Genomic DNA, 27,166 nt, shown 5'->3' with positions numbered 1-27,166 from the left:
CCAAACGCAACATGGCGTCCGCTAATTATTCAAGCAAATTTTACAATGAAAAAGTCAAATGGCGCTCCTTCCCTTCCGAGCCCTGCCGTGTGCCCAAACAGTGTTTTTTCCCACATATGGGGTATCTGCGTGCCCAGGGGAAATTGCACAACAAATTTTGCGGTCCATTTTTTATTACCCCTGTGAAAATAAAAAAAATTGGGTCTAAAGTAACATTTTTGTGAAAAGAGTTAAATGTTCATTTTTTTCTTCCACATTCCAAAAATTCCTGTGAAGCACCTGAAGGGTTAATAAACTTATTGAATGTGGTTTGGAGCACCTTGAGGGGTGCAGTTTTTAGAATGGTGTCACTTTTGGGTATTTTCTGCCATGAAGACCTCTCAAAGTGACTTCAAATGTGATGTGGTCCCTAAAAAAATGGTTTTGTAAATTTTGTTGAAAAAATTAGAAATCGCTGGTCAACTTTTAACCTTTATAGCTCCCTAACAGAAAAAAATTTTGGTTCCAAAATTGTGCTGATGTAAAGTAGACATGTGGGAAAATTCAAATTGTGAAAATTGCCAAATTTTCAACATTTTCACCAAATTTCCGTTTTTTTCACAAATAAACGCAAGTGATATCGAAGAAATGTTACCACAATCATGAAGTACAATATGTCACGAAAAAAACAATCTCAGAATCAGGGGGATCCGTTGAAGCGTTCCAGAGTAATTACCTCATAAAGTGACAGGGGTCAGAATTGTAAAAATTGGCCTGGTCATTAACGTGCAAACCACCCTCGGGGGTTAAGGGGTTAAGTATGATCCCATTGAGATGCCAACTTGAATTTTGGTACAGATGTGGCTAGGAGCATAGGAGGTACATGTTATTTTTTTTGCAAATTTAATATTAGATTGATTTTTTGGAAATCCATTTTGAAATTTTGTGTTTGATTCCGCATGGGTAAAATATTAACAATATTAATAATCTTTATTTTTATATAGCGCTAACATATTTCACAGCACTTTACATACATTATCATCGCTGTCCCCACTGGGGCTCACAATCTAAATTCCCTATCAGTATGTCTTTGGAGTGTGGGAGGAAACCAGAGAACCCGGAAGAAACCCACGCAAACACGGGAAGAACATACAAACTCCTTGCAGATGTTGTCCTTGGTGGGATTTGAATCCAGGACCCCAGTGCTGCAAGGCTGCAGTGCTAACTATTGAGCCACCGTGCTTTTTCCACAGTAAGAGCTCAGGTGTGATCTATATGGCAACCTGCCCATATCCACTTAATTATGTGGGCAAAACTAAGAGAGAACTGAGGAGGAGAGTGAGTGAACATCTGGGTGACATCAGGAATGATCGACATACCCCACTGTCAAGACATATGAGAACAACACATCTGGGTGAAGTAGATGAAATTCTCTTTACAGTTATTGAGGTTGTGAAATCTAGCCCCAGAGGGTGCGATCAGGATAAGGACCTATTGAAACATGAATGTGAATGGACCTTTAGAGTGGATTCCCTTACCCCTAAGTGGATAAACAAACAAATTACATAGGCCTGTTTCTTATAACCATGAGACGTTATGATGGACCTTTGAATCGATTGGATTGTTTTGGCTGACCATATAAGCTAGTTTTTTGTCCCCTCATTGTGGGCTGCACAAATTCTTGTGTCTATTTTTTTATCTGGATTAGACTTCATCATTATATATAGTTTCTGCAGCTAGCACCTGTTCACACTTAGGATGTGCTGGTCAGTTTTCTTATTATATATTACTATAGGAGGTTGTAACTGCCTCCTGTCTGACCTGGCATTCCCCCCATTTAACCAGCAGGTGATGTATATTCTATTCTACCAGCCCATTTGAATTGTAGGTGTTTTAGCCCAGAAGTGACATGTTCTGTCCAGAGTTATAGGCTTGTAGCCCAACAGAGGCACGTAGGCAGAGAAGTACCCATCAGACGGGAGGTCACCTTGCAGCGGTTGATGGGCACACATGAATTGGCCAATTTATGCGCTAAGAACCTCCGTTTATTGTAAGTAAAGTCCATTGAGTAATATCACAGTTTATATCAAACGTTTTTATTGTCTTTATGTATTTTGGCCATAATGGAGTGCTGCTGTGCTTTCTTTTCATATATCTTATTCAGTTTCTGCAGCTTGCACCTGTTCACATTTAGGATGTGCTGGTCAGTTCTTTTTACACATTTACACATATATATACAGTACAGACCAAAAGTTTGGACACACCTTCTCATTTATAGATTTTTCTGTATTTTCATGACTATGAAAATTGTACATTCACACTGAAGGCATCAAAACTATGAATTAACACATGTGGAATTATATACTTAACAAAAAAGTGTGAAACAACTGAAAATATGTCTTATATTCTAGGTTCTTCAAAGTAGTCACCTTTTGCTTTGATGACTGCTTTGCACACTCTTGGCATTCCCTTGATGAGCTTCAAGAGGTAGTCACCGGAAATGGTCTTCCAACAATCTTGAAGGAGTTCCCAGAGATGCTTAGCACTTGTTGGCCCTTTTGCCTTCACTCTGCGGTCCAGCTCACCCCAAACAAATCTTGATTGGGTTCAGGTCTGGTGACTGTGGAGGCCAGGTCATCTGGCGTAGCACCCCATCACTCTCCTTCTTGGTCAAATAGCCCTTACACAGCCTGGAGGTGTGTTTGGGGTCATTGTCCTGTTGAAAAATAAATGATGGTCCAGCTAAACGCAAACCGGATGGAATAGCATGCCGCTGCAAGATGCTGTGGTAGCCATGCTGGTTCAGTATGCCTTCAATTTTGAATAAATCCCCAACAGTGTCACCAGCAAAGCACCCCCACACCATCACACCTCCTCCTCCATGCTTCACGGTGGGAACTAGGCATGTAGAGTCTATGGCTGTGTGCACACGATACGTTTTTTATGCGTTTCCGCAGCTGCGGAAAAGCTGCGGAAACGCATTAAAAAAGCATGGTAGAAGGGCAGCAATGTTCCCCAATGGAAATCCGCATATGCTGTGCCCATGCTGCGGATTTTTCCGCAGCGTTTATGCTGCGCTCAAAACTCCGCAGCATGTCCATTAATTTTGCGGAAATGCGGCGTTTTCGTCGCCACTGACTTGCATTAGACCGCATGGATTACACATCACTGTATATGTAGATGCGTAATCCACGCGTTCTAATGTGCGGATGGTACCCGGGTGTAGATGAGAGGAGAGTCTCATCCACACCCAGGTACCATTAAAAAATCTGTAAAAAAAAGAATAAAATAAAAAATAAATGTATACTTACCTACTGTCGGCCCGCGTACCGCTCCTGCTTGGTTCCCGGCACTTTGCAGTGAGTTGAAGGACCTGCGCTGACGTCAGAGTCATGTGACAGGTCACGTGACGCTGACGTCGGCAGGTCTTTAAATTCAGTGTTGCCGGAAGGGAGAACGGAGTGAGCTGGACAGCGCGGGCCATCGGAGGGTAAAGTATACATTTATTTTTTATTTTTACCACTCTCTTGGGTCACACTATATAAATCCATACTGTTTGCATGGATTTATATAGTGTGACCTAGTTGTCAAGCACTTTCCAGGTGATGCTAAAATCGCCTGGAAAGCGCTTGTCAATCCACATGCGGAAACGCATGTGAATCCGCATGTATTCCGCAGGAAAAACGCATGCACAATCTGCATGCGTTTTTTCTGCCAGGGAGATGCAGAAATGATGCAGAAATTTTCTGCTTCATTTCTGCATCGTGTGCACATACCCTATCTGTTCACCTTTTCTGCGTCGCACAAAGATCTCAAATTTGGACTCATCAGACCAAAGCACAGATTTCTACTGGTCTAATGTCCATTCCTTGTGTTCTTTAGCCCAAACAAGTCTCTTCTGCTTGTTGCCTGTCTTTAGCAGTGGTTTCCTAGCAGCTATTTTACCATGATGGCCTGCTGCACAAAGTCTCCTCTTAACAGTTGTTGAAGAGATGTGTCTGCTGCTAGAACTCTGTGTGGCATTGACCTGGTCTCTAATCTGAGCTGCTGTTAACCTGCGATTTCTGAGGCTGATGACTCGGATAAACTTCTCCTCAGAAGCAGAGGTGACTCTCGGTCTTCCTTTTCTGGGGCGGTCCTCATATGAGCCAGTTTCTTTGTAGCGCTTGATGGTTTTTGCAACTGTACTTGGGGACACTTTCAAAGTTTTCCCAATTTTTCGCACTGACTGACCTTCATTTCTTAAAGTAATGATGGCCACTCGTTTTTCTTTACTTAGCTGCTTTTTTCTTGCCATAATACAAATTCTAGCAGTCTATTCAGTAGGACTATCAGCTGTGTATTCACCTGACTTCTGCACAACACAACGATGGTCCCAACCCCATTTATAAGGCAAGAAATCCCACTTATTAAACCTGACAGGGCACACCTGTGAAGTGAAAACCATTTCCGTTGACTACCTCTTGAAGCTCGTCAAGAGTGTGCAAAGCAGCCATCAAAGCAAAAGGTGGCTACTTTGAAGAACCTAGAATATAAGACATATTTTCAGGTGTTTCAATCTTTTTTTGGTAAGTATATAATTCCACATGTGTTAATTCATAGTTTTGATGCCTTCAGTGTGAATGTACAATTTTCATAGTCATGAAAATACAGAAAAATATGTAAATGAGAAGGTGTGTCCAAACTTTTGGTCTGTAGTGTATATATATTTACAGATATACACACATACACATTTGATTGTCCTATATGGTCAATGGAGCTCCTCCTTGCTCTCCCCTCTTCTTGTCTTGTCCTCTACCCCTCCCTAAAAAAAGTTATTGTATCATCAGTCTTCATCATCCCCTTATTTTTAGTATAATTTTTTGCCTTGCCGCTCTGTAAATATATGTGATTATAAAATACTCTATCATATGTATAAGTATTGAAGGTGAGGTTTAGAGAGTAATTGCAATTTTATCTGTCTCTCAATTTCCCCGTTTATCAACCAATAGAGTAGTTGTGATAAATATGGTATCCACAGTTTTATCTTTGGCTATGTATATTGGTGGTCAGTGGTTGCGCTCCCGTTTGGAGCGAATCAGAGGGTTGGGCACACCTAAATTGGTTGTTGCTGTTATCCAGCGGAGTTTCTGGTCATGCACAGTACCGTGCGCTCCACAGTAGCAAGGAGAATGTCTGAGGCTGGATCGCACTGCTTCATCTGCACACGTTATTTCCGGTGTAAAGTTTCCGGTCATGTGCAGTACTGTGTGTTCCATAGCATTAAGGTGAGCATCCTGAGTCGGAACGCATCGCATCAGTGGGACGCGTCACTTCCTGCGGTGGCTGATAGGCGCGTACTCCGTGATAATGTATGGTGGTGGATGGGTTGCGCTTTCTGAGCTTTAAATGATCTTAGCCTGACTGCTTCATATGTGGTTTATATCAGGGCACACTGAGCGGCGATTATTGAGTAATGGGGGTTATATCTAGAGAGGGTCAAAGAGGCGGTTACACAGGAAGTTATCAAAATGATTGGGGAGGAGACTGTTTGAGAGGGAGCTCTATATAAAAGGACATGTAAACAAACTGCGGCCCACATAATAGATAGTGTGGGTAGGGGGTCTAAAGAGGAGGGCCAACCCCCATCTTCACACACAAGTGCCTACTCAAAACCATATATATATAAATAGGAGAACTATTGAGTATAATGGCATAAGAAGCTTTATTTCATAAATAATTCATTTAAAATTAGTACATCACATCAAAAATATGAAATATTATAAAGACAGAGACATACAGACAAATAGTCCCAATTTTTATTGCTGACCTCTACGAAGGGTCCATCCAAGGGGTCATAAAGCATACTAGTGCAGGGATAGAGAGAGAAGCAAGTGATCAAACGGCTTACATGCAATTATACTAAGTTCATGGAGCCCACTCTACCACAAGAGCTAAATTGCACCTCACTCACCGAGTAAAGGAGAGCCCAAGTCTGAGAGGAACGGCACAGGGACTTGTCAATGGCAAAAGAGAGCCTCGACGCACGTTTCGCCAGTGATTAACCTTGGCTTTCACAAGAGGCATGTGTGGTTGCGCTTTCAGGACCTTTAAATACGCCCCCAAGAGATCACGTGTATAGTCACGTGACTCTCCAATATGGCTGCCGAACATCAGATGAAAGGCGGCGTATGTGCTGCGGCTACCACCGCCTCCATGTGCGCGTCCCAGCCGTCATGACGTCAGCACGTGACCGGAAGTGCGGGTAAGCGATATTCCCGGCGACGCGCCGAAGGCTTATTGACAGCTGAGCGCAGCCATAGAGCGGGGGAGACCGGGCGCATGCGCACAACATCTGTGCACAGACAGGCATAGGGGGAAATAATAATATTCATGCATTGAACCTAATATCACAAAGTATGAGGGATTATAGCACTCAATGATAATCATAAGGATGCTAGCAAACATCAAAATACAAAGGGGAAACATACATTATACAAAAATATATGTGCATATATTCTTCGCCATCTATCCAATCTATTACAGATATCAGGATGAGAGGGGTCCACAGACAAAGTTCGTCTCTACAAATGGTATGGGATAGACGGTTCTTAAGGCGCCATCAATTATACGAAAATATATATGCACAAATTATTCACCATCTATCCAATATATTGCAGATGTCAGGATGGAAGGGGTCCACAGACAGAATACGTCTCTACAGATGGTATAGAGTAGACGGTTCCTAAAGTGCAATCACTATATAAAAGAAGTGAGTACAAAGAATAAGAACAAATAAAATTTTAAAAAATTAAGAATAAAAACATAGAACCATGGTCCCTAATTTAGGGACCATGGTTCTATGTTTTTATTTGTTCTTATTATTTGTACTCACTTCTTTTATATAGTGATTGCGCTTTAGAAACCGTCTACTCTATACCATTTGTAGAGACGAACTTTGTCTGTGGACCCCTCTCATCCTGATATCTGTAATAGATTGGATAGATGGCGAAGAATATATGCACATATATTTTGTATAATGTATGTTTCCCCTTTGCATTTTGATGTTTGCTAGCATCCTTATGATTATCATTGAGTGCTATAATCCCTCATACTTTGTGATATTAGGTTCAATGCATGAATATTATTATGATCGGATGGCACTTTAATTTGCTACCACATTGATTCTTGGCAGTAGATTTGTCCATTACATACATATTTCCCCCTATGCCTGTCTGTGAGCAGATGTTGTGCTCATGCGCCCGGTCTCTCCCGCCCTATGGTAGCGCTCAGCTGTCAATAAGCCTTCAGCGCGTCGCCGGGAATAGCGCTTACCCGCACTTCCAGTCACGTGCCGAAGTCATGACGGCTGGGGCGCGCACATGGAGGCGGTGGTAGCAGCAGCACATGCGCAGCCTTTCATCTGATGTTCGGCGGCCATATTGGAGAGTCACGTGACAATACACATGATCTCTTGGGGGCATATTTAAAGGTCCTGAAAGCGCAACCACACACGTCTCTTGAGAAAGCCAAGGATAATCACCGGCGAAACGCGCGTCGAGGCTCTCTTTTGCCATTGACAAGTCCCTGTGCCGTTCCTCTCAGACTTGGGCTCTCCTTTACTCGGTGAGTGAGGTGCAATTTAGCTCTTGTGGTAGAGTGGGCTCCATGAACTTAGTATAATTGCATGTAAGCCGTTTGATCACTTGCTTCTCTCTCTATCCCTGCACTAGTATGCTTTATGACCCCTTGGATGAACCCTTCGTAGAGGTCAGCAATAAAAATTGGGACTATTTGTCTGCATGTCTCTGTCTTTATAATATTTCATATTTTTGATGTGATGTACTAATTTTAAATGAATTATTTATGAAATAAAGCTTCTTATGCCATTATACTCAATAGTTCTCCTATTTATGTATAAAAGGACATGTGTTGAATCAGACAGACATGCAAATATCCACCACATTTACCTGCCATCAGGCCTCCTGAAGAGCTAACAGGGCGAAACGTGTAGAGGCGATGTAGAGGATCTTTATCACACATTGATAAGTACTTTGTTTCTATCATGGTTTATTATCCTTGAAGTATAATTGCTCACATTGCTAAGGAAGATATTATTAAAGTCTCCTTATATGTATTCATAAATCGATATAAGTGTGATCCATATGGGCTGCTGGTGCAATTGGTTAAATCACATTTATATGGTCAACTTTGTCTCATGCACAGTGCACTTAAACTATGGTATAATCTTTTAAAATGTATAGGTCTGATCAACTAAATATTGATCTGCTATGGACCTGATTGTTATAGCACTATGAACTTTGAATCACTTCTCTTTCCATTATTATCAGTAAGATAGTGATTTCAAACAGAGGTGTGTGATAATGACACTACTTTAATTTCATATAATTTGATTGATTATCATTTGTTGCATTATGACTTACCCTTAGCACACTAGGAGTGATCTATGTATAGAAACAGAGCTTCCTGTTAGGAGATATAGACATTTATGCAACAAATAGAAAAATGAATAGCAGCACTCACCTTAGTCCTTTGGCTAAAAAGTCCTTTTTGTCATAGCATTCTGGACAATCATATGCAGCGGTCTATCGGAGGTGCAGCGGAGACAGCGGGGAGACGAGAGGACGACGGCCGTTTCGCGACTTACAAACGCTTCTACGGGTCCAAACTTTAAAGGAAGTGCAAAAGATTCTTCCTTTATAGGAGGAGTTTAGTATACATAATTAAAAGCTAATTAACATAAAAACATTCATTAAAAAAACATACAGATGCTATACAATATTCTATAAAAAGACTGCCATATCTAGCTTTTCATTTAGCCCTAGCGGGCCCTGGGCTTCTTCTTTTAATATCCATTTCCCTTCTCTTGCTAACAGGAACTGATTGTGATTTCCCCCTTGTATGGGGTATTTTAACTGTTCAATGCCTGGAAATTGCAGTACACGAGGGTTTGCATTGTGACATTCCCGAATGTGTTGAATCAATCTAGGTGAGCCTTTACCAGAGGAAATGGAATCATAGTGTTCTCTAAATCTGACAAATAAAGGGCGGATGGTTTTTCCGATATAATAGAATTTACATGGACAGTATAATATACACTGCTCAAAAAAATAGAGGGAACACTTAAACAACAGAATGTAACTCCAAGTAAATCAAGCTTCTGTGAAATCAAACTGTCCACTTAGGAAGCAACACTGATTAACAATCAATTTCACATGCTGTTGTGCAAATGGAATAGACAATAGATGGAAATTATTGGCAATTATCAAGACACCCTCAATAAAGGAGTGGTTCTGCAGGTGGGGACCACAGACCACATCTCAGTACCAATGCTTTCTGGCTGATGTTTTGGTCACTTTTGAATGTTAGTTGTGCTTTCACACTCGTGGTAGCATGAGACGGACTCTACAACCCACAGAAGTTGCTCAGGTAGTGCAGCTCATCCAGGATGACATATCAATGCGAGCTGTGGCAAGAAGGTTTGCTGTGTCTGTCAGCGTAGTGTCCAGAGTCTGGAGGTGCTACCAGGAGACAGGCCAGTACACCAGGAGACGTGGAGGGGGCCTTAGGAGGGCAACAACCCAGCAGCAGGACCGCTACCTCCGCCTTTGGTCAAGGAGGAACTGGAGGAGAACTGCCAGAGCCCTGCAAAATGACCTCCAGCAGGTCACAAATGTGCATGTGTCTGCACAAACGGTTAGAAACCGACTCCATGAGGATGGTATGAGGGCCCGAAGTCCACAGATGAGGGTTGTGCTCACAGCCCAACACCGTGCAGGACACTTGGCATTTGCCACAGAACACCAGGATTGGCAAAGTCACCACTGGCACCCTATGCTCTTCACAGATGTAAGCAGGTTCACATTGAGCACATGTGACAGAGTCTGGAGAAGCCGTGGAGAGCGATCTGCTGCCTGCAACATCCTTCAGCATGACCGATTTGGCAGTGGGTCAGTAATGGTGTGGGGTGGTATTTCTTTGGAGGGCAGCACAGCCCTCCATGTGCTCGCCAGAGGTAGCCTGACTGCCATTAGGTAATGAGATGAGATCCTCAGACCCCTTGTGAGACCATATGTTGGTGCAGTTGGCCCTGGGTTCCTCCTAATGCAGGACAATGCCAGACCTCATGTGGCTGGAGTGTGTCAGCAGTTCCTGCAAGATGAAGGCATTTAAGCTATGGACTGACCCGTCCGTTCCCCAGACTTGAATCTGATTGAGCACATCTGGGACATCATGTCTCGCTCCATCCACGAACGTGACTTTGCACCACAGACTGTCCAGGAGTTGGCGGATGCTTTAGTCCAGGTCTGGGAGGAGATCCCACAGGAGACCATCCGCAACCTCATCAGGAGCATGTCCAGGTGTTGTAGGGAGGTCATATAGGCACGTGCAGGCCACACACAATACTGAGCCTCATTTTGACTTGTTTTAAGGACATTACATCAAAGTTGGATCAGCCTGTAGTGTGTTTTTCCACTTTAATTTTGGGGGTGACTCCAAATCCAGGCCTCCATTGGTTAATAAATTTGATTTCCATTGGTGATTTATGTGTGATTTTGTTGTCAGCACATTCAGCTTTGTACAGAACAAAGTATTCAATGAGAAGATTTCATTCATTCAGATCATGTGTTGAGTGTTCCCTTTATTTTTTTGAGCAGTGTATATACCACATGTTTGGTCCTGCATGAGAAATTATTTTACTTCGTGCCATATAGCTCCTATTTTTAGATTTTTCCCTGTAATGTGTGCCTGGCAAAAAGAACAATTACCACACCTGTAATTTCCAGTCAACGAATTTTCTTCTAACTATGTCTTTTTTTCGGTAGTGCGTCTAAATCTATTATGTATCAATAAATCTCCCAAATTTTTATTCCTTTTATATGAAAAAAAGTAACAGCTACCAATATGCTACTTCATTATGACAGTGCACATCTTTCTCATACTAAAAGAACTGTACCATATAGTCAATACTTGAGCATAAGAAAAATTAACAATACTGATCAAGGTTTTTTGAAACAGGCAGAGGAACTAACAGGTTCTCTAGGAGAGGATAGATACCCAATTACACTACCGAGAGAAGCACAAGATAGAGCACACAAGAAAAAACAACATGAATTAATCAAACAACAACATAAAAATGCAAAAGTAGATTCTAACCAAAAGAGAAAATGTATTTTTAATTTTAAACAAAGTGCCAACACAGATCTAATACAGAATGCAGTAAGGAACAATTGGCATTTACTTGAAAGTGATCCGGATCTCTGTGATATAGCTTTGAACAAACCATTATTTTCATATAGAAGGAATAAATATTATATTATAATATTATACTGTCCATGTAAATTCTATTATATTGGAAAAACCATTTGTCAGATTTAGAGAACACTATGATTCCATTTCCTCTGGTAAAGGCTCACCTAGATTGATTCAACACATTCGGGAGTGTCACAATGCAAACCCTCGTGTACTGCAATTTCCAGGCATTGAACAGTTAAAATACCCCATACAAAGGGGAAATCACAATCAGTTCCTGTTAGCAAGAGAAGGGAAATGGATATTAAAAGCAGAAGCCCAGGGCCCGCTAGGGCTAAATGAAAACCTAGATATGGCAGTCTCTTTCTAAAATATTGTATAGCATCTGTATGTTTTTTTTAATGAATGTTTTTATGTTAATCAATTAACTTTTAATTATGTATACTAAACTCCTCCTATGTGTAGAAGCGCTTGTAAGACGCAAAACGGCCGTCGTCCTCTCGTCTCCCCGCTGCACCTCCGATAGACCGCTGCATCGAAATAAAGGACTTTTTAGCCAAAGGACTAAGGTGAGTACTGCTATTCATTTTTCTACTTGTTGCATAGATGCCATCCTTTAGCCTTTGCACCACTATTATTGTCCTTTATCACTGCTGGTGTTCAGCTATATAAATATCACACAGTGGTGCCTGAAGATTTTTTCCATTCTCCTGTTGGATATAGACATTTGACTCGGGTCATCCAGGGCATCTGAGGGCTAGCCGCCGTGGAGCGGGGGCGCCGTAACGCTTTCCCGATAGGGTGCCAACCTCCGCTGTTAGGCAGGGAAATTGATAGGTGTTAAATTAGGGTCATTTAGATAGTCAATATACAGAATTTTGAGGTATTTGAAAAGTTTCTTTTGGGTAAGGGTATGTGCACACTGTCAGGAATGGCAGCGCTTTGAAAGCAGCATACTGATGCTGCATCCAAAGCGCTGCACACAGGTAAATCCGCATGTGTTTATTGAACACATGCGGCGTCACCGCAGCCTATACATTACACTAGTAGAATTTCTTTTGCAGTATGGAAGAGAAATTCTACTAGTGTAATGTATAGTCTTCACAGACAGCAGCATGTCAATTTCTCTTGCGGAGACTAGCATTTCAGCAAGAGAAATTGACATGCTGCGGTCTGTGAAGACGTGTCGCATGTCCTTCTCCGCGGGTGAGCCGCAGGAGCAGACAGACGGATAGTGGGCATGGGATTTATATAAATCCCACCCACTATGCTGTAACATCTGGCCGCTGCAGATTGGAAGCAGACCAAGTGTGCTGCGTCCAATCCGCAGCAAACACTGACCGTGTGCATGCACCCTAACACTTTATGGTGTCTGTGTGTTCGTGGTCATATTTTTGACATTTTAAAAACCCTCGTCAATAAAAATTTATGTTTTAACTGGTCCTATTATGATTCATAAATTAGCTTTTCGGGACATTTTTCTTAAATAAAATTCAGGAGCTTACAGGTCATCGCCCCTGGGTGACCCCGCGGCCATCTTTCGGCCCAGGGTCACCATGGAGACCATCGGCACAACGCCGATGGGCGCAGAGAGGGAGCTCCCTCCCTCTGTGAAACTCCTCGATGTCGCTGTCACTATTGATAGTAGCATCATAGGGGTTAAAAGCCCGCGATCAGTGCTAGCACTGATCATGGGCACTGCTACAGGGTGTCAGTCCTCATATAGAGCTAACACTCGCACTTGATCGCGGTAGCGGTCTCTGTGAGCCTGCCCGATGCGAGGAAGTATATGTAGGCGGTTTGCGGGATAGCAGCTCCCGTGGCGCCGTACATATACTGCTAGTCAGGAAAGGGTTAAAGAATCACAAAATAATGAAAAAAAAAACATGGTATGCGCTACCGATTCCAGACAATTTTGCATTCAAAAAGTTGAATGGCGTTCCTTCCCATTTGAGCCTTGCACCCGAACAGTAGATTTCCACAACATATGGGGTATCGGCAAACTTAGGAGAAATTGCACATCAAACTGTATGGTGCAATTTCTCCTGTTGCCCTTGTGAAAAAAAAAAAAATTGGGGTTAAAAGAACATTTTTTTTGTAAAAATTTGATTTTTTTTATTTTCACAGCTCAACTTTATAAACTTCTATGAAGAACCCGGGGGTTCAAGTTGCTCACCACACATCTGGATACATTCCTTGAGGGGTCTAGTTTCTATTGTTTAAGCACATCAGGGACTCTCCAAATGCGATATGGCGTCCGCTAGTGATCCCAGCAAATTTTGCATTCAAGAAGTCAAATAGTTATTTCCCTTCCGAACCCTGCCATGCGCCCAAACAGTAGTTTTCCATCACATATTGGTCATCGGTGTACTCAGGAAAAACTGCATAACAAATTGTAAAGTGCACTTCCTCCTGTTACCCTTGTGAAAATGCAAAATTTGGGGCTAAAAATTTTGTTGGGAAAAATGTGATTTTTTTTTTTTCATAAGTTATGTTATAAACTTCTGCGAAGTATTGGGGAATTCTAGGTGCTCGACACACATCTAGATACATTCCTTCAGGGGTTTAGTTTCCCAAATGGGTTGACTTGTGGGGGATGGCTTTCCACTATTCAGACACACCAGGAACTCCCCAAACACCACATGGCATCCGCTAATGATGCCAGCCAATATTGCATTCAAAAACTCAAATGGCACGTCTGTTCCGAGACCTGATATTCGCACCAACAGTACTTTTCCTCCACATATGGGGTATTGGCGTACTCAGAAGAAACTGCACAGCAAATTGTATTGTGCATTTTCTTACCCTTGTGAAAATTCTACTGTGTCATGAAAGTTAGCCGCCATCTTAGGTATGATACGTCATACCTGAAGATATTCCCTATTGTCACACAGCTTCTACCATGTCAGATTTCTGCAGCCCCTGGTAAACAGAGCAATTCGCCCCCACCTCTGGAGATCAGTCTCCAGAAACGTTTTTGATATGGTAAATAGATGGGCCATTTTTTCTGTGTCCAAGAAGGACAGAGTCAGCTAGGCCCCAGGGGGGTAATTAACACCTTGATGTCACTGGAAACCAAAAGCAAACCATTTGTGCATGCCTGCAAACCTTTCCATTGTCCAGGAACCATGTGCTTTCTTTGTGGAAAATGGCCACCCAAAAGCTACAAGATACAGTATCAATTTCTAACCACACGATACAAGTTAGGGAACCCAAATAAAATGTATCATGTGAGGAAGGTGCCCGCGGACACAATCATGGGACTCATAAATCCCTGAGTGGCCTGGAAAGCTGGATATTTAGAAGAACCATATACAAGGTCTCAGGGGAGGCATGTTTAGAGTCAATGGCTTCCCCACAAGAGGAGGATCACGATGAGACCTCTGGTGATACGATGAGGTCACCCCAGGGAAAGTTATGGGTACTTTTCTAAAATGAAGCTAAAATGAGCATTGGTTGGGGGGCGGGTTTTAGTAAACTGACATCACCAAGAGTGGGCGTGACAGGACTTTAGTATAGCCGACAGTCAGAAACCCCCTCAGTTTGACCCAGGAGATGATGTGAACAACTCCTACCGTCGGGTCCAGGTATCTGAGTGGGAGGAGCACCTTTGCCATGTGCTACTGAGGCCTGGACGACTGCAACTAAGCTTGAACCTGTGGGATCGCAATCCTCCCTTGCACCACAAGAACGGTAACTGATTTATCGTTGTTATTCCTGTGTTTTGTACTTCTAATTGCTATATTTCTTATTCTGGCCAAAATACCATTGTATAGTTAATGGTATAGCCTTGTAATCTAGTGTATTCTTATAATCGATTAAATCATAAATTAATCGTGGGCTGTATCCTTTACTCTGCATATACGAATCCATTGGTCCGGAAACGCTTGGCTGAAACGCTACTGGGTTGGTTCCTGACCCGATACAAGTCTATTAACGGACCGGGCTTGTATCAAACGAGAACTGGTGGCAGCATACCATCTGGGGGATTTGAGGAAGGCTAGCAGTGACGGTCAGAGGTGTGGATATATATTACTGGCGCAGCCAGGGGAATATATATACCGCCCTCACTGAAGAGGGCCTCAAATACCCAGAGGGCTACAGGACGGCCTCTCCGGCGACCACTCACTCTAGGTGCAGTACCTTGACTGACCTGAGAGGCAAGGGGGCGCCAGAGAGTTGTGCCTGTATCGTGGCGTCACGGATTGGTGACGTGTAAGGGACAACACACCACCGTGCTTTCCCCCCCTGGTAGCAGCTTCCTGGCACCACTTACTCTAGGTGCAGTACCTTGACTCACCTGAGAGGTAAGGGGGAGCCAGAGAGCTGCACCCACCGGCCGGCTTTCATCAAATCTACATTTGGGGCTTAATGAACATTTTTGTGGGAAAAATGTGACTTTTTATTTTCACGGCTCTACATTATAAACTTCTGTGAAGCATCTGGAAGTTCAACGTGTTCAACACACATCTATATATATTCCATGAAACAGGGGCGGACATACCGTCGGTGCAGCTGCACGTGGGCTCGGAGGTGCAGGGGGGCCCTTGCAGGGTGGCTAATAATGAGGGCAATTGCCCTCATTATGAGCAGCGGGCAGGGAGCGATTGATGCATCTCCGTTGCCAACAGGAGATAAGATAATGGCTGTGGAGCTGCACGAATCCATCCTCTGCTTCCTGCCCAGTGCTTTCTCTCTCATACAGGCGCGCACGGCTTGATGACATCAGCATGTAGTGCGCGCCTGTGGTAGAGGACAATGAATGGAGTGGGGAGAGGACAATGAGGAGTGGGGGAGATTATAATGGGGGGGTGCAGAGAGGTCAATGATGGGGGTGGGGAGAGAACAATGAATGGAGTGAGGAGAGGCCTCAACTGTACTTGAGGACACTTTCAAAGTTTTCCCAATTTTTCAGACTGACTGAATATATATATACAGTACAGACCAAAAGTTTGGACACACCTTCTCATTTAAAGATTTTTCCGCATTTTCATGACTTTGAAAATTGTATATTCACACTGAAGGCATCAAAACTATGAATTAACACACGTGGAATTATATACTAACAAAATAGTGTGAAACAACTGAAAATATGTCTTATATTCTAGGTTCTTCAAAGTAACCTTTTGCTTTGATGGCTGCTTTGCACACTCTTGGCATTCTCTTGATGAGCTTCAAGAGGAAGTCGCCCAAAATGGTTTTCACTTCACAGATGTGCCCTGTCAGGTTTAATAAGTGGGATTTCTTGCCTTATAAATGGGGTTGGGACCATCAGTTGTGTTGTGCAGAAGTCAGGTGGATATACAGCTGATAGTCCTACTGAATGGACTGTTAGAATTTGTATTATGGCAAGAAAAAAGCAGCTAAGTAAAGAAAAAGGAGTGGCCATCATTACTTTAAGAAATGAAGGTCAGTCAGTCCGAAAAATTGGGCAAACTTTGAAAGTGTCCCCAAGTGCAGTTGCAAAAACCATCAAGCGCTACAAAGAAAATGGCTCACATGAGGACCACCACAGGAAAGGAAGACCAAGAGTCACCTCTGCTTCTGAGGAGAAGTTTATCCGAGTCACCAGCCTCAAAAATCGCAGGTTAACAGCAGCTCAGATTAGAGACCAGGTCAATGCCACACAGAGTTCTAGCAGCAACATCTCTACAACAACTGTTAAGAGGAGACTTTTTGCAGCAGGCCTTCATGGTAAAATAGCTGCTAGGAAACCACTGCTAAGGACAGGCAACGAGCAGAAGAGACTTGTTTGGGCTAAAGAACACAAGGAATGGACATTAGACCAGTGGAAATCTGTGCTTTGGTCTGATGAGTCCAAATTTGAAATCTTTGGTTCCAACCACCGTGTCTTTGTGCGACGCAGAAAAGGTGAACGGATGGACTCTACATGCCTGGTTCCCACCGTGAAGCATGGAGGAGAAGGTGTGATGGTGTGGGGGTGCTTTGCTGGTGACACTGTTGGGGATTTATTCAAAATTGAAGGCATACTGAACCAGCATGGCTACCACAGCATCTTGCAGCGGCAAGTTATTCCATCCGATTTACGTTTAGCTGGACCATCATTTATTTTTCAACAGGACAATGACCCCAAACATACCTCCAGGCTGTGTAAGGGCTATTTGACCAAGAAGGAGAGTGATGGGGCGCTACGCCAGATGACCTGGCCTCCACAGTCACCAGACCTAATCCCAATCAAGATGGTTTGGGGTGAGCTGGACCGCAGAGTGAAGGTAAAAGGGCCAACAAGTGCTAAGTATCTCTGGGAACTCCTTCAAGATTGTTGAAAGACCATTTCCGGTGACTACCTCTTGAAGCTCATCAAGAGAATGCCAAGAGTGTGTAAAGCAGTCATCAAAGCAAAAGGTGGCTACTTTGAAGAACCTAGAATATAAGACATATTTTCAGGTGTTTCACACTTTTTTGCTAAGTATATAATTCCACATGTGTTAATTCATAGTTTTGATGCCTTCAGTGTGAATGTACAATTTTCATAGTCATGAAAATACAGAAAAATCTATAAATGAGGTGTGTCCAAACTTTTGGTCTGTACTGTATAACAAGTGTATTCTTGTTATTTCTGTTAGTCACAGTGCCCTCTTTTATTACATATATAAAATGCCATAAAAGGAGGGGTTCTAGGCACATTTCTTGCACAGGGTCCCCAAGATGTCAGTGTTCGCCCCCGCCTTGAATGGTCTAGTTTATGGAGGTTTCCATTTTTAAATCACATCAGGGGGTCTCCAAAAGTGACATGGCGTCCGCAGTCGATTCCATCCATTTTTTGCATTCAAAAAGTCAAACAGTGCTCCTTCCCTTCCGAGCCGCTGTGCGACAAAACAGTAGCTTTCCCCCACATATGTGTTATTGGCGCACTCAGGAGAAATAGCACAAAATATTTTGGAGTCCATTTGTGAAAATAAAAAATTTGGGGCTAAAGTTACAAATTTTAGAAAAAAAATAAAATGTTAATTTTTTTCCTTCCACATTAATTCTTGTGATGCATTAATTCCTGCGAAGGGATAAACTTCTTGAATGTGGTTTTGAGGACTTTGAGGCGTGTAATTTTTAGGCCCTGTTCACACATGTTGTTTTTTTATGTCAAAAATCTGCAGCAAAACTGATCTCTGGAAGGAAATCAGCTGGGTCAAAAACAGAGGTTTTGCTGCATTATTTATGTTGTTTTGGTGCGTTTTTGGATTTTTTTTTTGCAGAATTATCTCTTGTTCATGCTTTGTCTCTTTTATGCATGTAAATTAAGTACAGTGAAAAAAAACATCTCATTCTGGTTTTGGCATAATAGTGGGGGAGGTAAATTGTTCAGGATTCATACTCATACGTCCAAGGTTGTAAAGGGGTTAAGGGTATAAAAATTAAAGGTTTGAAAATTGCGACATTTTCACCAAATTTCCATTTTTTTCACAAATAAACGCAAGTCATATTGAACAAATTTTACCACTAACGTGAAGTACAATAACGTCATGAAAAAACAATCTCAGAATCAGTGGGATCCGTTGAAGCGTTCCAGAGTAATTACCTCATAAAGTGGTCAGAATTGTAAAAATTGGGCTGGCAGAAAGATGAAAACAAGCTTGGGGGGTGAAGGGGTTAAATAAAATTTGGTGAGATCATGGTCAAATGACCTTGATGTCACCAAACGTCCTTAGGAAGTCTTAACCTCGGAATAAAAACGCTGGTGACCTCTAAGGCTATGTGCCCACGATGCAGAAATGCTCAGGATTTTTCCCGAGCGTTTCTGCATCTCCCTGGCAGAAAAAACACATGCGGATTGTACATGCGGATTGTACATGCGGATTGTACATGCGGATTGTACATGCGGATTGTACATGCGGAATGTACATGCGGATTGTACATGCGGATTGTACATGCGGATTGTACATGCGGAATGTACATGCGGATTGTACATGCGGATTGTACATGCGGATTGTACATGCGGATTGTACATGCGGAATGTACATGCGGATTGTACATGCGGATTGTACATGCAGATTGTACATGCGGATTGTACATGCGGATTGTACATGCGGATTGTACATGCGGATTGTACATGCGGATTGTACATGCGGAATGTACATGCGGATTGTACATGCGGATTGTACATGCGGATTGTACATGCGGATTGTACATGCGGAATGTACATGCGGATTGTACATGCGGATTGTACATGCGGATTGTACATGCAGATTGTACATGCGGATTGTACATGCGGTTTTCCTGCCAGGTACATGCGGAAGTGAAGTGTTCTTCACTGGCATTTCCGCATGCGGGTTGTCAAGCGCTTTCCAAGCGATTTTAGCATCACTTGGAAAGTGCTTGTCAACTTGGTCACACTATATGAATCCATGCAACCGGCATATAGTGTGACCCGAGAGAATGTCAAAAAATAAACAAATAAATATATACTTACCCTCCGATGGCCCATGCTGGCTTGCTTCACCGTCCCGACTGCTGGCAGTGGTAAACTGAAGGACTTGCCGACGTCAGCGTCGCGTGACCCGTCACATGACTGTGACGTCAGCGCAGGTCCTTCATTCCATCGCGAACTGCCACCAAGCAAGGAGGAGCGCGCCGCGGGCCGCCAGAAGGTAAGTATCATATTTATTTTTTATTTTATTCTTTTTTTCACAGTTTCTATGGTACCCGGGTCCGGAGGAGAGTCTCCTCTTCTCTAGACCTGGGTACCAGCCGTACATTAGAACGCATGGTATGTGCATCTACATATACATTGATGCGTAATCCATTTGTTCTAATGCAAGTCAATGGCGGCGAAAACGTAGCACTTCCGCAAAATAATTGGTAGTGCTGCGTTTTTTTCCGCAATGATAATCCACAGCGGAAATTTCTGCAGCATGTGCACAGCACGTGCGGATTATCATTGGGGAACATGGCAGGCCTTCTACCATGCGTTTTTTAAGCATTTCTGCAGCGTTTTTGCCGCTGCGGAAACACTTAAAAAACGCATCGTGGGCACACAACCGACGAGAGTTGGGGTCTTGGTCAATTGCCCAGTTTGCTCTCCACCCACTTTAATGCTGGCCTTAACTGTAACTAGGGCTTATTTTTGGGGATTATATTTCAAGCATACGCCAAAAACTCTGTAAAATCATGCAAAGGCTTATTTTAGGTGTAGGTTTTATATCCAGGAAAACACAGTATTTATAAAGATATTGTCCTAGTAATGGACATAAGAGAATGAAATCAGACTTACCCTCTTCTGTGCCGTTTAAGCTTTGTCTGCTGAAGAAAAAAAAATGTCAAGTATTTAGGATTTACACAGAGAGTGATACTACGCATCAAACACGTTCCTCCAACCTGGCCCAAACAGGTTCTGGGCAATAGAACTGTCACCAAATTGAGTTATTAGAAAATTTTCTGCGCAGAAAAAATCCTGACCATGTGCACAGAACTTGCAGAATGTCATAGGAAGTCATGGGAAAAGGTATGCAATGCGTTTCTGGAGCGTTTATGCGCTGCAAATACGCAACAAAAAACGCACCAAAAAAGCATCGTGGGCACACAGCCGAATAACTTGTGTTTTTGAAGGGTTATATAACCCTGAGCCACTGATCTCACACCATAATTACAGAAAAAGTGATGCCCTGCATCAAATTCAGGTAATTCCAGCCTAGTCCAAATGGGTTCTGGGTATCAAAAATGGCATCAAAGTAGGCAATTAGCCAGTTTTCACAGATTTGAATAAGTATCTGGTGTTGCTAAATGGTTGAATGAATATTGGTCTTACATCACCAGCACACAGAAGAGGAACACCCATATTATAATCAATTTCCTTCAGGATGGTCAAAGTGGTTACTGATCTGAAAAGCTGGCATCAAAGTGGACAAAAATTGTAACTTTGTACTGATTTGAAGAAGTTACTGGTTTATTTTTAGAGTTAGAGGGGTTGTCCGGCCTTAGGTTACAAGTCTGAAGTCACTGCATGTGATTGCAGACTTGTGAATCCTCACAATGCACACACTGCTCACTGTGAGGATCCTCCGGTGCCAGCGCCATTAGTGGGCAGTCATGTGACCACAAGTATGCAAATTGCATACTTCCAGCCACTTTCTGACTAGATTGTATCCAGCCTCACTTAATACACTTGCATTGAGGGAGGTCACGCTCATATAGTCAGGATATGGCTGAAGTATGCAAATTACACATGACCGCCAACTCCTTGTGCCGCCATCGGAGAAATCTTACAGTGAGCAATATTTGCGATGTGAGGATTCACAAGTCTGCAGGTACATACAGTAGCCTAAGGCCGGACAACCCCTTAAACTCTAAAAAAAACTAAATCAGTAACTTATTCAACCCACGACAAAGTTGAAATTTGCCCACCTTGATGCCAGCTTTTCTGATTAATAACCACTTTGGCCATCCAGAAGGAAACTGTGATGTGGGTCTTCCTCTTCTGTGTGGTGGTGCAGTAAAACCAGTAGTACTAAGTCATACAACCATTTGCCCACTTTGATGCCAGTTCACATGCCCAGAACCCATTTGGGCCATGCTGGAGTGACCTGAATCTCATGCAGGGCATCACTATTGTATAACAGTGATGTGAGATCACTGGCCCACAGTTATTTAAAAGGGGTACCCCAGGGAGATAGACATTTATTTTGGACTGTTCCTGCACTCAAATTATAAAGAGGAGATGCCCAGTGCAGATACATAATCTTTTTAACCCTTTTAATTCCGTGACAGGATCTGCTCTTTCACTGCTACCCCCTCCCGCCTGGGTCATTACATCATACACTAAGTGCTGCTCCCGCATGTAGGGAACAGGTAGCCTGAGGAGAGGAGGCGAGGCAACTCCCGTTGTCGGCAGGGAAACAACTATTAGACTGGGTAATAACAGCGAGGAGCTGCACACTGCTGTAATGTCCCAGACAGAGGGGTGAGCAGTGCAGTGAAAAGCAGCGCCTGTCACACCAGCCCCATAATGTCTCCCTGTCTGCAGTCCCAGGTGAGGGGACATGTCGAGGGCATCGCCTGCTCACAGCTTCTAATAGCAGCCCCTTGATAATGTCTCATTCACAGGGCTACTAGCAGGGAGCAGGAGTTATAAAGATTATTATAGCGCGCTGGGCATATCATCTTTATAGTGTATGAGTGCAGGAACAGTACAACTTTTTTTTTTTTTATCTCCCCGGAGTACCCCTTTAACCAATTAAAAAAAGTAACTTATGCAAATCTGTAAAAATAAGCTAATTGCCGACTTTGATGTCAGTCCTGATGCACAGAACCCGTTTAAGCTGGGCTAGAGAATTTATGTTTGATGAAGGGCATCCCTATATGTGTAACAGTGGTGTGAGATCAGTGAACCAAAGTAATTTAACCCCTAAAAATACCAGTTCTAATGCTTGAGACAAGTTAAAGTGACCTGATTTTGACTCGGACCATCACTATTGTGGGGAGTTCACACTACATACCATATAATGTATACATAGCACTATACTATATACCAGTGTTTCCCAAACTCCAGTCCTCATGGCCCCCACAGGTCATGTTTTCAGGATCTCCTTAGTATTGCACAGGTTAGAGAATTCATGATGCCTTGATAGTAATTCCATCACCTGTGCAATACTAAGAAGATCCTGAAAACATGACCTGTGGGGGCCATGAGGACTGGAGTTTGGGAAACATTGCTATATACCATCATCTAGTAGACACCTCGTAGTGTAAAACTGTACCTGTGTATATAATATGCAGTGGGGAGTTCACACTATATACTAATGTATACATACTCTATACTATATATTATTGTATAGTATATAGCTCAGAGTGAAGCTTTGCATGTGTACATCATATTTAGTGGGGCATTCACACTATATCTTGTATACAAAGTGCTATACCACATACTATCACATAGTATATACCTCATTGTGTAAAGCTGTGCCTGTGCATATAATATATAGTGGGGAGTTCACACTATATACTACATATTGTATACATAGCTCCATACTGTATACTATTTGTCAGGAAATATAAAAAATATCTCTCTCTCCAAGCCCCTCATCCCCACAAACCCTATACCATAGTAAGGAGTAAAGCTGACAATCTAAAAAGCTGCTTCAATGTAAAGTGGCAGTGCACACAAGAAGTGCCAAACTTAATTATTCAGGCTAATTACCATAAGAAATGGAGCCCTTAGTAAAAGACACATGCGATGAATAGACACCTTGAAACATATGGACTAGAGCAGGGGTCCTCAAACTACGGCCCGCGGAGGATTTTTATCCGGCCCGCCGAGCTGGGGGCAGAGGAGAGCGGTGCCAGCGCCCGCCTTTCCCCCCGCTTGCTCATGGCCCCGGCAGCCGGATACTTACCTCTCGTGCCTCCGCAGATCCACTGTCTTCCTGGAGCATGCTCCCTGTGACGTGTCAGGTCAGAGGGTGCGGTGACGTCTTTACACCGTGCCCTCCCCTGAGCCATCACAGGCAGCGCAGAGCAGGATGAGGCCGGCAACGCTGGAGTCCGGAATTGAGCAGCTGCAGCAGGTGAGGAGGAGGGAGGTGAGAATTGCATTTTTTTTTTAATGTATGGAGGCATGGGACATAATATTAAGGGTGACATCCTGCATGGGGCATTATATGGGGGAGGGGTGACATGCTGCATGAGGCATTATATGGGGGGGGTGACATCCTGAATGGGGCATTATAACGACAGGGGAGTGATATCCTGCATGGGGCATTATATGGGGGGGTGACATGCTGCATGGGGCATTATATGGGGGAGTGACATGCTGCATGGGGCATTATATGGGGGGGTGACATGCTGCATGGGGCATTATATGGGGGAGTGACATGCTGCATGGGGTATTATATGGGGGGGGTGACATCCTGAAAGGGGCATTATAACGACAGGGGAGTGATATCCTGCGTGGCGCATTATATGGGGGGGTGACATCCTGAATGGGGCATTATAACGACAGGGGAGTGACATCCTGCATGGGGCATTATATGGGGGGGGGTGACATCCTGCATGGGGCATTATAACGACAGGGGAGTGACATCCTGCATGGGGCATTATATGGGGGGATGATATCCTGAATGGGGCATTATAACAACAGGGGAGTGACATCCTGCATGGGGCATTATATGGGGGGGGTGACATCCTGAATGGGGCATTATAACAACAAGGGAGTGATATCCTGCATGGGGCATTATATGGGGGGGTGACATGCTGCATGGGGCATTATATGGGGGGGTGACATCCTGCATGGGGTATTATATGGGGGAGTGACATGCTGCATGGGGTATTATATGGGGGGTGACATCCTGAAAGGGGCATTTTAACAACAGGGGAGTGATATCCTGCGTGGCGCATTATATGGGGGGGTGACATCCTGCATGGGGCATTATAACGACAGGGGAGTGACATCCTGCATGGGGCATTATATGGGGGGGGTGACATCCTGCATGGGGCATTATAAAGACAGGGGAGTGATATCTTGCATGGGGCATTATATGGTGGGAGAAAGGGACATCCTGCATGGGGCATTATATGGGGGTGACACCCGGAATGGGGCATTATAACGACAGGGGAGTGACATCCTGCATGGGGCATTATATGGGGGGGTGACATCCTGCATGGGACATTATAAAGACAGGGGAGTGATATCTTGCATGGGGCATTATATGGTGGGAGAAAGGGACATCATGCATGGGGCATTATATGGGGGTGACATCCTGCATGGGGCATTATAAGGGGGGAACAGCCTGCATGGGGCATTATAAGGGGGAAATAGCCTGCCTATTGAGGACCTATGCTGCCTATTGGGGTCATTTACCTGCCCATTGAGGACCTATGCTGCCTATTGGGGACTTTTACCTCCCCATTGAGGACCTATGCTGCCTATTGGGGACATTTACCTGCCTATTGGGGACATTTACCTGCCTATTGGGGACCTATGCTGCCTATTGGGGATATTTACCTGCCTATTGGGGACCTATGCTGCCTATTGGGGATATTTACCTGCCTATTGGGGCCTATGGTGTCTATTGGGGACATTTACTTGCCTATTGAAATACCGGTTTATCTAACTTTACTTGTTCTTCATTTTAAATATTGTATTTGTTCCTGTATTGTTTTTTTACATCAAAATAAGATATGTGCAGTGTGCATAGGAATTTGTTCATAGTTTTTTTTAAAAAAAACTATATTCCAGCCCTCCAATAGTCTGAGGGACAGTGAACTGGCCCCGTGTTTAAAAAGTTTGAGGACCCCTGGACTAGAGACTGAATGAGTTGTGTAAAGGTAACCATTATGACACCTGAGAGAGATAGGAAACATCTCCTTAGGCTTCAAAGGGAATCTATCACACTCCTGAGAATAGCCGGGTCATTTCCAGTTGCAAATGCGTTTAATCTCCAGACTTTTAGGTACCGAAAGTAAGTGTGGAATAGGGGAATTTCTATAATTCTGATTGTGATGGGACCTATATTTTTAGCAGCGGGGCTATGTGGGGAACAGTATGCATATTTTTCCATATCTGCGAGCCCTGCCGTTGAGCTGTAACGCAACAGGGCAAAGATAACTGAAAGCAGCCATGTCATGTTTGATCTCTAAGGAAAAGTAAAATCACAATAAAAAATATGGATTCACTTGCTAACTTCTGCGATCATCGAGCGAGGAGATATCACAGAAATTAAGAGATTTAAAAAAAAACATGAAGGGCGCAGACCAGCCCACGTGACATCATCACAGGGGAGTGTGTGGGCAGGGCCCAATCAGGCATAAAAGATCAAGCCGAATATTGATCTTCGCTCATGCTGGAAGATACATATTTTCGTGTAAGCAAGGGCCACGTTCCTTAACAGTCAAATCGAAGCGCTTTCCTTCATCTAAACTGAATCGTCTCTGCGATCGGTATAGTAAGCTTTTCTGTTAATCCCTTTTATTTCTGTAACTGTATATGCTGTATTGTTTTGTCTCCCTTTGTAAAATCTTTTGTATATTTTTTCATAAACACTGTCTCCCTTTGGATTAAATATAAAATGTAATAGTTCTGTTTCTTTTGCTCTGTAATCGTTCCTCCCCCAAAGCCACACGCTACCTATAAGGCATCCAATCGACCGGAACTGATTGGTGGTGGCAGCTAATAATCTTAATTGGGTGATCGTGAAGCTAGTAGTGATCTACGGAGCTCTATACTATATACAAGGTATATACTATATGATAGTATAGCGTATTACTATGTATACAATATAAAGTGTGAACTACCCACTATATATTATATACACAGGCACAGTTTCACACAACGAGGCATCTACTATATGACAGTATAGAGCTATGTATAAACTGTATAGCTTATAGTGTGAATGCCTCACTATATATTGCACTAGCTATTAAACACGTTCTACGCCCACGTGGCAAGCATTTTTACTGGTACATTTTTAATTTTATTAAAGAAGTTGTCCAGTACTTTTTATTACCCCACAATGGATCCCCCCCCCCGGGGCCCCTAAGGATTTTTGTAAATACCTTAGGTTGCTGTTTCTACCTGTGAGCGGTGCTATCCTTGGCCGCTCACAGGCATCACGTGACCCCGCGCTGACATCACAACAAGTGAGGAGTGACATCAGTGATGCGGTCCCCGCGGTGGCTGCTGGGTTGTGGGCGGGGCTACCCCGTGTCACACCCAGCATCCACCGCGCGCTTTCCCAATGAATGGGGAGAGGCAGAGCACACAGTAGATGCTGGGTGTGACGCGGGTAGAGGGTAACCCCGCTCACAGCCTGGCATCCACCGCGGAACGCAGAAGACAGAGACCCCTGGCTGCTGCCAGCACTTGTCGTGACATCAGCGGATGTCAGAGCCGGCTGTAGTCGGGGTTCACGTCATGCCTGTGAGCGGCCAGTGATCGTGCTGCTCACAGGCAGTATCTGCAACATAAGGTAATTACAAAAATCCT

The sequence above is a fragment of the Phyllobates terribilis genome, unplaced genomic scaffold, assembly GCF_046119375.1.
Source record: "Phyllobates terribilis strain yellow unplaced genomic scaffold, ASM4611937v1 Scaffold_23__1_contigs__length_19252631, whole genome shotgun sequence".
NCBI classification, from domain to species: domain Eukaryota; kingdom Metazoa; phylum Chordata; class Amphibia; order Anura; family Dendrobatidae; genus Phyllobates; species Phyllobates terribilis.
This window is presented reverse-complemented; position numbering follows the sequence as displayed.